Source organism: Leucoraja erinacea, chromosome 27 (genome assembly GCF_028641065.1).
Source record: "Leucoraja erinacea ecotype New England chromosome 27, Leri_hhj_1, whole genome shotgun sequence".
Lineage (NCBI taxonomy): Eukaryota > Metazoa > Chordata > Chondrichthyes > Rajiformes > Rajidae > Leucoraja > Leucoraja erinaceus.
Genome location: NC_073403.1, coordinates 4571521 through 4583923, shown reverse-complemented (window position 1 = coordinate 4583923; position 12403 = coordinate 4571521). Strand labels below are relative to the sequence as shown.

Genomic DNA, 12403 nt, shown 5'->3' with positions numbered 1-12403 from the left:
TCGCCCACCCCTCTCCTCCCCACTCTATCCACTCTTCCCCCCTCTACCCCCCTCCTTCCACACTATTTCCTCCCTCTCTCCTCCCTCCCCCCCGACCCTCCCCCCCCTCCCTCCCTTTCCCCCCTCCCCCCTCTCCCTCCCACCCCCAAATCCCTTCTCTCCACCTCTCTGCCCCGCCCCTCACATCACCTCCCCTCCTCTCCACCACCCCTCCCCCCCACCCGCTCTCCTTCCCCCGTTCCCAATCTCTCCCCTTTCCTTCTCCCCACCCTCCCCTCTCCCCACCACGTCTCCCCCTCTCCCCCCCTCCCCGCCCCTCCCCGCGCCTGTGTGTTTGGGGGGTGGTTAGTGTGTGTGTGTGATGCTGCAGGCCCCCCCCCCCCCCCCGCTCGTTGGAGAAACTGGTGATGTCACAATGCCATCCCTCACAGAAGGCCAATTGCAATGGATCCCATTTACATACGCCTTTGCTCCAGCCCCAGCCCCGCCCCCAGCTGCCTGCTTCGAAGCGCGTGATCACGTGATGAACATAACGGCCGTTGAGACTCTCTCCCGCCCATAACCCGCCCCAAAACACCGGTTTTATATATTATTAAGTATTAAAACTGTGGCCCAGCCGCCCACCCACCCCCCTGCATTAATGTTAAGTTAACATCTTCTGCTTTCCCCCCTCCTCCTACTCTATCTCCCCCCCACCTCTTTTTCTTCCCGACCACTCCCCCCCCCCAACCGTTCATCGCTGCTGTTAACCGCTCTTAACCTCACAGCTGGAAGCAATGGTAAAGTGAACCATTAATTTAAAGCAGCCAAACTGCTGCTGCATTTACACTGTATGATCACCCGAGATCCGAACGCGTCTGGCCATAGCGGCTGCTGTCAACTTCAAATGGCTGCTGTCCAGCTCTCCCGCGCACGGCGCCTCTTGCAACGGCTGCGGGTGGCGCGAGGCCGAGTTACGCCTCCCCCCCCCCACCACCCGACGCGCGTGGATTTGGCTCTCCGACTCCTTCTCCCTCCCGCTGTCCATCTGCGTTCCTGTTCTGTATCCCTCTCTGTGAACGAGCAAGTTCTGCAGATCCGGAGGTCACCGGGGACAGGCGAGATCCTGGGGAGGTGAAGAGGGGGAGTGGGAGGTGAAGAGGGAGAGGAGAGAGTAGGGAATGGGGGGTGATAGGGAGTGCGGAATGATAGGGAATGCGGAACACCCATCCCTCCCTCACCCCACACCCATCCCTCCCTCACCCCTCTCCCACTCCATCTTCCTCTCCCCCTTTCCACTCTCCTCCCCCTCTCTCTCTCCTCTTCCCCTTCCCCCTCCTCCCCTCCCAATCTCTCCCCCCTCTGTGTGTTTGGGGGGTGGTTCGTGTGAGTGTGACGCCGCACCCCCCCCCCCCCCCCCCCCCCCGCCGCGTTGGGAAACAGACCCAACGGGTCTGCACTTGGTCTAGTGTATCATGGGGGGGGGGAAGAGAGAGTGTGTGTGTGTGTGTGTGTGTGTGTGTGTGTGTGTGTGTGTGTGTGTGTGTGTGTGTGTGTGTGTGTGTGTGACCATATTATATAAAAATATAATTGAGAGTTTTTTTGAATGAGACTGCCGCAGAGGTCCGGCTCCTGAACGGCTGGAGCCACTTTGGGACCGGCAGCAGGATCCGTACGTGTGGCCCCGCAGCGTGTCCACCTCGGCCAGCGTGGCCTTCTGGTGGTGATGATGGGGAGTGGCACTGCCCTACACACCGCCTGGGCCGCCTTCAGCACCACCACAGTGCCGGCTCCGTCAGACCGCCCGCACGCTTGGTGCAACACCGGACTACCGCCAGCCCGACCGACCACTCTCAGCACCCACTGGAGGCCTGGCCCAACTCTCACCACCCGCCGGAGGCCCGGCCCGACCGACTGCTCTCACCGCCCCCAGAGGCCCAGCCCAACGCTCATCACCCACCAGAGGCCCAGCCCGACCGACCGTTCTCACCACCCGCCAGAGGCCCGGCCCAACCCACCACTCTCACCACCATCGGAGGCCCGGCCCGACCAACCGCTCTCACCACCCAAAGGAGGCCCGGCCCAACTCTCACCACCCACCGGCGGCCTGACAGATCTTCCACAGCTATCAAGCCCGACCGACAGACTGACCGACAGACTGACCTACTGACTGACCCTAATCCTAACCCTAGCTCTACATTTGTTATTCATCATTTTTATTTAACAGTTCACATCATAGCTTTATAAAGATAAATCCATTGATAAACAAAATGATCAGCAAGGTGAGCATTACCTTTATTCCTTGGAAATCTTGTTATTGTTTTGATGTAACTGGAGACAGCCATGATCCCAGGGTCCTCGCTGCCTAGCGACCATAAAACAAAGCGCGGGATTGGTCAATTTGCCTCCAACCTCAATGTCAAACGTGCATTGATTGGGCAATTGCTATTCAGAAAATTTGAGGTTTTTCTCATATTTCTTAAAAATGTGCAGGTTTTGGTCAGTTCACAGTTTCAGGTATGATTTATATAATGTTTTTACACAATATGTTAAAAATTCAGGTAGTTCCGTGAGTTGGGTCACGGACCTGAACGCAAAAGCTCCTCGGCCCAAAGCCTAAGAGGACTGGACTGATGAAAGTTTGTCAGGAAACAATGATGAGCTTTAGGACCAACATTCACCTTTCATAAGTGGTCTGGCATAAATGATTCCAGACCACACCCCCACATATCATTCAACTTTAATTTACTTCCCACTTGCAGCAACAATCAAGGGCAATTATGGATAGATAAAAAAGATAGCAAATTATAAATATGCTAAGGGTGCAAGCAGTAATATTAGAATGGTCATATTTATCAAAGACCAAGGCTTGGAAAGGTATTTTTAGAGAAAGAAATTTGATACATTAACTGCAGCATGATATGTTATGGAAAGAGAAAGATGTAGCTAGATTAGGGATGGGCATGTTGATATTCTTAGTCAAGTCAATATACAAAAGGCAATGATGTGGGTGTCTTGATAAAATACGAAGGTGGATAAGTCCCCAGAGCCCGATGGCATCTATTCCAGGATACCGAAGGAAGATTGCTGGTGCCTCTACAGATCTTGGAACTTCTTTGGCAAGGTGCTGGAAAACTGTACGGATATTTATTTCTCTAACGTCAAGTAACCCTTGTATCCGCTCTCTTTCAGTCCCTCCCCGCCCTAGTTGTTGTACTAGTTTCACTGTCTTCCTGCCGAGTTTCACTGTTTATGTTACTTATCACCTTCCCCACAGCCAACAATGGACCATTGTGGGCTTCCTCTTTCCTTGATCATCATTCCTGGCTTTGATCTGCCTATGCACATCTCTCATTAATTTGTTCTATGTACCTTTTCATCTCTCTCGGTTCCCTCTCCCAACTCTGTCTCTAGGGTCTCGACCAGAAACGTCCATTTTCTCCAGAAATCATGCCTGACCCGCTAAGTTATTCCAGCTTTTTGTGTCTATCTTTGGAGAACAGTTAATGTTGTTCCTTTGTTAAAAGACAGACAAACCAGAAAAATATACCAGTGAGACATACATCAGTGGTAGGAAAAATATTGAAGATTCATAGGGACTAGATTTGGATATGCATAAACTTATTAATAGTCACCATGGCTTTGTGAAGATGAAACCAACATGCAGGTACAGCAGGCAGTGAAGAAAGCTAATGGCATGTTGGCTTTCATAACGAGATAATTTGAGTATAGGAGTAAAGAGGTCCTTCTGCAGTTGTACAGGTCCCAGGTGCGACCACATCTGGAGTATTGTGTGCAGTTTTGATCTCATAATTTGAGGAAGGACATCCTTCCTATTGAGGCAGTGCAGCGTAGGTTCACAAAGTTAATCCCCAGTATGGCGGGACTGTCATATGAGGAAAGATCGGAAAGACTGGGCTTGTATTCACTGTAGTTCAGAAGGATGAGAGGGTATCTTATAGAAACATATAAATTTATAAAAGAACTGGACAAGCTAGATGCAGGAAAAATGTTCCCAATGTTGGGGTAGTCCAGAATCAGGAGCCAGTCTAGGAAATAAAGTGGAGGCCATTTAAAACTGAGATGAGAAAAAACATTTTCACCCAGAGTTGTGAATTTGTGGAATTCAAGAGAGTTTTATTGTCATATGTTCCGGATAGCACAATGAAGTATCTTCTCTGTCACAGAAGGCAGTAGAGGCCAATTCACTGGATGAATTTAAAAGAGAGTTAGATAGAGCTCTAGGGGCTAGCAGAATCAAGGAATATGGGGAAAAGGCAGGTACGGGTTACTGATTGTGGATGATCAGCCATGATCACAATGAATGGCAGTGAAGGCTCGAAGGGCCAAATGGCCTCCTCCTGCACCTATTTTCTATGTTTGTATGAAACTTGGAAGGGGAAGATACCCAGTATGAAAGGGAGGGAGGCAGGGGTCAGTGGAGGATTGTTGGACAGAGGGTGGGATAAAGACAGTTTGATGGAGTCAGGATGGAATCCCCATTTAACAAGGTCCTCCCCAGTAGGTTGATCCACAAGATTAAGTCACATAAGATTCATGACTAGTTAGTAAAGTGGATCCAAAATTGGCTTGGTCATAGAAGACAGATAGTAATGGAGATGGGATGTTTTTCTTACTGGGGGTCTGTAACCAATAGGATAATTGCCAGCACGTAAATCTATGAATTATGGGAGGCGTGGATAGATAGGGTAGTCAGTCTATATCCCCCAAGATTGAAAGGTCAAATACTAAGGGATATGAGTCTAAAGTAAGATGGTAACGTTTAAAGAAGATTTGTGAATTTTTTAAAATATATTTACCGGCTGTCTGGAATGTACTACCATGGAAAGTTGTTGAACCAGGTGCAATAGCAGCGCTTAAGGGACAGTTGCATAGCCATGTGAACAGGCAGTGGATAAAGGGATATGGACCATGTGTAGATAGATGGAATTAGTTTTGATTAGAACCATGGTCGACACCGACATGGTGGGCCAAAGAGCATATTCTTGTTTAGACACAAAATGCTAGAGTAACTCAGGGACAGGCAGCATCTACGGAGAGAAGGAATGGGTGACGTTTCGAGTCGAGACCCTTCTTGTGCTGTATTGTTCCATAATAGCAAATACAATTATAGTATGTGTCATCTGAAGCACAATTCAGGACAAGACAAGACATTAGATTTATGTACATGGGTTCAGTCTGAACAAGCTTCTGAAGATCATAAGATCATGTGATAGGAGTAGAATTAGGCCGTTCAACCCATCAAATCTACTCCACCATTCAATCATGGCTGATCTATACCACCCTCCTAACCCCATTCTCCTACCTTCTCCCCATAACCTCTGACACCCGTATCTGAAGGTATAGGATTGCATCCAGGCAATTCTGGAAGAAGCCAATGGGATGTCTTTAGCATTGACATAATACTCACTCCAACTCGGTGATAAATACAGGGGTTCTTGTTCTCCATATGAAATATGCCTCCAGAACTAATCAATTGAAAATTTGTCAGGTTTCCAGAAATTCTAAATATCCCTTTAAATTAATAATGTTTTAGTTTAGTTGGATTTTTGAAATGTAATTTAATATAGAGGAAATCTATGCAATGAATGGTCTAAAGAGTAATGCAGCTAGCAATTTGGAAACATTCAGCAATTTTCTAAACCACCTGGTCAATCAATATCCAAGCCTGCCCAATCTCCAGATAAACGGAATCTTGCAAATGCTCATTCACATTGGCAGTTACTTCAAAATGCACCTTAAACCACTGCCAAACCAGCAACAAAATGAAGTTTTAACTGGTGCTTCAACTTGAACAATAGTCAGCCTATTTGAGAAACTTGTCATTGACTAAAATGTATCACACTCATGATAGATGAAATGTAGACTGGAATCGAGAATTTTCTGTTAGGAGTTGGGATTCAAATGAATGTTCCCACCTCAAGACTAATTTGTAACTGCAGGAAGTTGTAGCCTTTTCTTCAAGTGTTGAAATGCTGCTGGTTATAATCACAAACATTTGAGTTTGGGCTCATATTAGATTTAAGCCTACTGAGCTAATGCTGCCATTACCTACAATACCAACTTTGTCACGATTACTGCAACTAAGCTACATCTTCTGAAAATATTCAAACCACATATTCCTTATGAAGACCTTGGTGATCTGCTTTTCTGGATGCAAATCTGCTGACCAATCCAAAATGTTCAGTCATCTGTGTTCAACCATGGAATGGTCTACAGCACGATTATGAAAACTCTTCTGGACTACAAACCACAATAAAATCATGACAATGGCCCGAGATATAATCATGTCAATTCCATCTCCATAGAAACATAGAAATTAGGTGCAGGAGTAGGCCATTCGGCCCTTCGAGCCTGCACCGCCATTTAATATGATCATGGCTGATCATCCAACTCAGTATCCCGTACCTGCCTTCTCTCCATACCCCCTGATCCCCTTAGCCACATCTAACTCCCTCTTACATATAGCCAATGAACTGGCCTCAACTACCCTCTGTGGCAGAGAGTTCCAGAGATTCACCACTCTGTGTGAAAAAGGTTCTCCTCATCTCGGTTTTAAAGGATTTCCCCCTTATCCTTAAGCTGTGACCCCTTGTCCTGGACTTCCCCAACATCGGGAACAATCTTCCTGCATCTAGCCTGTCCAACCCCTTAAGAATTTTGTAAGTTTCTATAAGATCCCCTCTCAATCTCCTAAATTCTAGAGAGTATAAACCAAGTCTATCCAGTCTTTCTTCATAAGACAGTCCTGACATCCCAGGAATCAGTCTGGTGAACCTTCTCTGCACTCCCTCTATGGCAATAATGTCCTTCCTCAGATTTGGAGACCAAAACTGCACGCAATACTCCAGGTGTGGTCTCACCAAGACCCTGTACAACTGCAGTAGAACCTCCCTGCTCCTATACTCAAATCCTCTTGCTATGAAAGCCAACATACCATTCGCTTTCTTTACTGCCTGCTGCACCTGCATGCCTACCTTCAATGACTGGTGTACCATGACACCCAGGTCTCGCTGCATCTCCCCCTTTCCCAATCGGCCACCGTTTAGATAATAATCTGCTTTCCCGTTTTTGCCACCAAAATGGATAACCTCACATTTATCCACATTATACTGCATCTGCCAAACATTTGCCCACTCACCCAGCCTATCCAAGTCATCTTGCAGTCTCCTAGCATCCTCCTCACACCTAACACTGCCCCCCAGCTTAGTGTCATCCGCAAACTTGGAGATATTGCCTTCAATTCCCTCATCCAGATCATTAATATATATTGTAGATAGCTGGGGTCCCAGTACTGAGCCTTGCGGTACCCCACTAGTCACTGCCTGCCATTGTGAAAAGGACCCGTTTACTCCTACTCTTTGCTTCCTGTTTGCCAGCCAGTTCTCTATCCACATCAATACTGAACCCCCAATGCCATGTGCTTTAAGTTTGTATATTAATCTCTTATGTGGGACCTTGTCGAAAGCCTTCTGGAAGTCCAGATACACCACATCCACTGGTTCTCCCCTAACCACGCTACTAGTTACATCCTCGAAAAATTCTATAAGATTCGTCAGACATGATTTACCTTTCGTAAATCCATGCTGACTTTGTCCAATGATTTCACCACTTTCCAAATGTGCTGCTATCCCATCTTTAATAACTGACTCTAGCAGTTTCCCCACTACCGATGTTAGGCTAACTGGTCTGTAATTCCCCGTTTTCTCTCTCCCTCCCTTCTTAAAAAGTGGGGTTACGTTTGCTACCCGCCAATCCTCTGGAACTACTCCAGAATCTAAAGAGTTTTGAAAGATTATTACTAATGCATCCACTATTTCTGGAGCTACTTCCTTAAGTACTCTGGGATGCAGCCTATCTGGCCCTGGGGATTTATCGGCCTTTAATCCATTCAATTTACCCAACACCACTTCCCGACTAACCTGGATTTCACTCAATTCCTCCTTGCAAGGATCTTGCATATAGGGATAGTGCACTCTGAAAATTTATGTCCACTTCATAAACAAATATGCTGGCACAACTAAACTTTCCGTCAGCCTAATACACAAATGTATGCAAAATACTTGGCAGCCAAATTAATGCAAATGCATGGTGATAGGAAAATACACACAAATACTTTTGTCAATAATAACAGACCCCCTGTGCATTCTACGGACATTTAAATACAAGTCCAGAACAAAATGTTCATAGAGAAACCAAGATCGCCTGAGGCTCACGGCCTATGTTCTTTTGGAGAATTACAACTTTGCAAAGCAAGACCATTTTTTTCTTCCTGAAAATGAAGGTCAAATACATTTGTGACTCACTGAACCATTAAGTGAATTACCTGCTAAACAGCAGTTTAAAGAAAACTTTGTAGTACACTTTTACCTGCCAAGTGATGCTATAATCCTACAGTGCATATGACACAAGTTGTAATATTCTACTCCCTGCCAATTGATGGTCACAGCACAGCATCCAGTGGTGATTTATTTTAGGTTTAAAAAAGGCAATTTAGCATCGAGGTTCTGATGGCATTAGCCTGTTGTGATAGATTTAACTTCTACTTACCTAATTCCTGGAGGGGAGGATGCTCCTCAAACTGCAGAGCATCTTGGACAATACAGCTCACCTCCTCCATGACACATTGGTCAACCTGAGGAGCACCTTCAGCAACAGACTGGTTCCACCAAGATGCAGCACAGAACGCCACAGGAGATCCTTCTTCCCTGTGGCTATCAAACTGTATAACTCCTCCCCCTTCTGTCGTGGAGTAGACTGACTCTCCTCCCCCCCATCTTTGCACATCCCCAATCCTTGACTTTCCACATCACTTTAATTTCCTTTTCATTTACCTTGTGTTTTATGACTATTGGCAGCCTACTTTGCCTCCTGGGATGAATAAAGCATCCATTGTTCATATCTTAAATACTCGATTCTATCTATGACAATAAGAGGGCAGCTGCTAATTAACTCTTTTACAACACGAACCACAGTCCATCAAAGCTTGGAAAGGGAAGCTCTTAAAACCTATGCAAGGAAGTCGAGCAAGACTGGCTCGGAAAATAATTTGCATTGTCTCGAGCAGTGATTCACAACAAGTGGTGCGGTATTAACAGAATTGAGGCGAGAACATTGAGTTATTGCAGGAGCATTAATGGGAAAGTTGGGGAATAAATGTGGGCAGGTGAAAGCAAGACATAGAAACATAGAAAATAGGTGCAGGAGTAGGCCATTCGGCCCTTCGAGCCTGTACCGCCATTCAATATGATCATGGCTGATCATCCAAGTCAGGGTTGAAGACCTGGGTTTCAAGTCAAGATTGTGGGTAACACAATAGGCAGACACACCACGGGGTCCTGGAGCTCAGGAATGTTGCCAGTGAAGAAGGGCATGTGCACGGAAACAGCCAGTGGTCACAATGTGGCTGGTGAACATGGACAAGACCATGGACATTGAGGCAAGGAACATGGCTGGTGAGCAACTGGAGCAGGGTGTTTAAGAAGGAACTGCAGATGCTGGAAAATCGAAGGTAGACATAAATGCTGGAGAAACTCAGCGTGTGGCAGCAGCATCTATGGAGCAAAGGAAACAGGCAACGTTTCGGGCCGAAACCCGGAAGGGTTTCGGCCCGAAACGTTGCCTGTTTCCTTCGTTCCATAGATGCTGCTGCACCCGCTGAGTTTCTCCAGCATTTTTGTCTAACTGGAGCCAGGGTTCAGGAGTGTTGACTGCACACATCCGCTACGCGAGTAATGGGCAACTGAAGTCGATAGCTGTGGATATTGTAGGTTTATAGCATCTTGGGTTGATGAGCAACCCGAGCTGAAGACTTGGGAATGTGGACCAGGTACACTCCAGGGACTGGAGCAGCTGGGTGCGTGCAAGGGAGAATAATCTTATTATTCATTTAATGATGGAGTATTTTTTGAACTTTTACAATTTCAGATTATATTACTCTAGATTCCACGTTAGACTAATTTCCACATTATATAAACCAGTCAGTATGCCATTCTTTAGGAGTAAGCCCAACTGAATTGAAGAATAGTTTCAAAGCTGTTGACTGCATTTTTGCATTACTTCCAGCTGCTCCTCCCCAGCATCACTGAATGCTCATTAAGTATTTAAATTGTTTTGTAGATGCAAGAAATTTGGATCTATGGAAGATGCTAGCTCGGTAGTCACTGGAGCTTCACTAATTCAACACATCACCTTATCCTTTAAATATTTTGACATGAATATATACAATCATGTGCTGGTGAAATATTAATTCAATGATAAGCATCTTGCACAGTAATGCAACGCTGTCAAAGAACAAGCCTCAGCATGTCACATAACAGTTTGCTGCAAATTCATACATCAGCTGAAGACAAAGACTGGGTGGTTCTTATTTTTGCCAAAAATATTTGCTGATAAATAAGTCAAATAAAGCTTCAATACAGGAGAGGCCAATATCGTACACAACATCTGTCCACAGCAATGACAATTGATAAAGCAATGCAGTAAGCTTTACTGGTTTGATGGAAGAATGAAGTCTTTCTTGTGGGGCTGTCCCACTGTAAGAGCTAATTCAAGAGTTCTCCTGAGCTTACCCCGATTCGAACTCGGAGAATTACGGTAATGGCCACTCTTAGGTACTTGGGGCTCTCGTGGACATTTTTCAACATGTTGAAAAATCTTCACGAGCTTACCGCATTGCCCAAGTACCTGCCTTTAGCGTATTGAGCCACTATGAGACGTCCCGAGCTCCGACGTACCCGCAACGTACATTCTACGTGCTTACCACAAGTTTGATTTTTTTTTTTTAAACTCGGGAGAGCTCTTGAATTAGCTCATACAGTGGGACAGCCCCATCATTGAGTTAAATCAGAATACCAGTAAAATAACACTGGAGCCTAAAATTGACATTTCATTTAAATTGGAATATCTGCAGAAGAAATGTTGAGTGAAATTTTGGATTCAATTGCATACACCATGGATTGGTAGAAAATTGAAACAAAGTTTGGATCAAAGACACGATAGAGACTTCACGCTTTCCATTATTATTTGTGCTAATAATGCAGCCACCAATATTCTAACTTAAAACATAAAATTACATTAGACTACAAATCACATCCAAATTTAATGGCAAACTATTTTTAAAGGATCAAAGGTTAGTACCAGTTAACAATGCCCAGATGCAGCAACAATGGGTTATGGAATCACTGATGAAAGCTGCTTACCCAAATAAGTTATAGTGGATCTTTCGAATAGCAATCTATTTAGTCCTACATCCCCCACATCCTAATAAGATTCAATTTCATCCATTTATCCAATTCTTTAAAGGCTGCCACTACTACAGAAGCCAGCACTTTTATTCAAGAAACAAAGATATCATAACCAGCCATTACACACTGCAGGTTTCCACACAGCAGAACATAGCTATTTGTATCGGTTGTATTGTTGTCATGTTTATGGAGATAGTGAAACAACTCATTGATATTGATTTATTATTGTCACGTGTGCCGAGGAGAAGCCAAACACAGGTAGTTCAAAGAAAATAAACAAAACAAGAGTGTATAGTTTACAGCAATGCAATTCCAGATAATAAGTCCAATGTCCGCAATATGGTAGGCTGGAAGATCAGACTAGTGTGGGTACTCTGGTAACAGAGGGGATGAAGCTGTTCAAGTCTGGTGTTTCCATGCTATCCAGTCGCCCAACGCCTCCGCTCGGTTCGCAATAACCAACCTGATCTCCCGGTGGCTCAGCACTTCAACTTCCCCTCCCATTCCGAATCAGACCTTTCTGTCCTGGGCCTCCTCCATGGCCAGAGTGAGGCCCACCGTAAATTGTAGGAGCAGCACCTCATATTTCACTTGGGCAGTTTACACCCCAGCGGTATGAACAATGACTTCTCTAATTTCAGGTAGTCCTGGCTTTCTCCTCCTATTCCCAGCTGTCCCTTAGCCCACTGCCTCCGCCTCTTCCTTTCTTCTTCCCACCCCACACCCCCATCCTCAAATCAGTCTGAAGAAGGGTCTCGACCCGAAACGCTGCCTATTTCCTTCGCTCCAGAGATGCTGCCTCACCCGCTGAGTTTCTCCAGCATTTTTATCCACCTTCGATTTTCCAGCATTTGCAGTTCCCTCTTAAACAAGACAGTTTGTGAATTACTTTTCCATTCACCGGGCGATATGCTGTACCGTAGCTTCAAATATTTTGAACAGTCTGATGTCAGGCACCGGAAAAAAAGTGGCCAGTCTATCCAAGCCAAATGAGCGTAATTAAGGCCTCAACCGTGGGGTGACGGCACAGATGTTGACTCATGTTCATGACTCAACTTTGTGTCACATTTGAGCCCTTTACCTTTTCCTCAGGCAGATGGCATACTGAAGATAATCTCCTTCATTTGAGCTTTCACCCTTTGTCCTTGGACTACCAG

The 12403-nt window shown here is 45.6% G+C and overlaps 1 protein-coding gene across 3 annotated transcripts in view; it reads right to left on the bottom strand.

Annotated features, from left to right (window-relative positions):
• npepps (aminopeptidase puromycin sensitive) overlaps positions 1-12403 on the bottom strand; it is a 159106-nt gene that overhangs the window by 114109 nt on the left and 32594 nt on the right. The window contains exon 2 of one of the 3 annotated variants that reach the window (XM_055656844.1): positions 2273-2344. The exons of the other annotated variants lie outside the window; for them this stretch is intronic. The gene's annotated coding sequence lies outside the window, so the exon portion shown is untranslated. The remainder of the gene's footprint in view (positions 1-2272; positions 2345-12403) is intronic. 3 annotated transcript variants of the gene reach the window in all.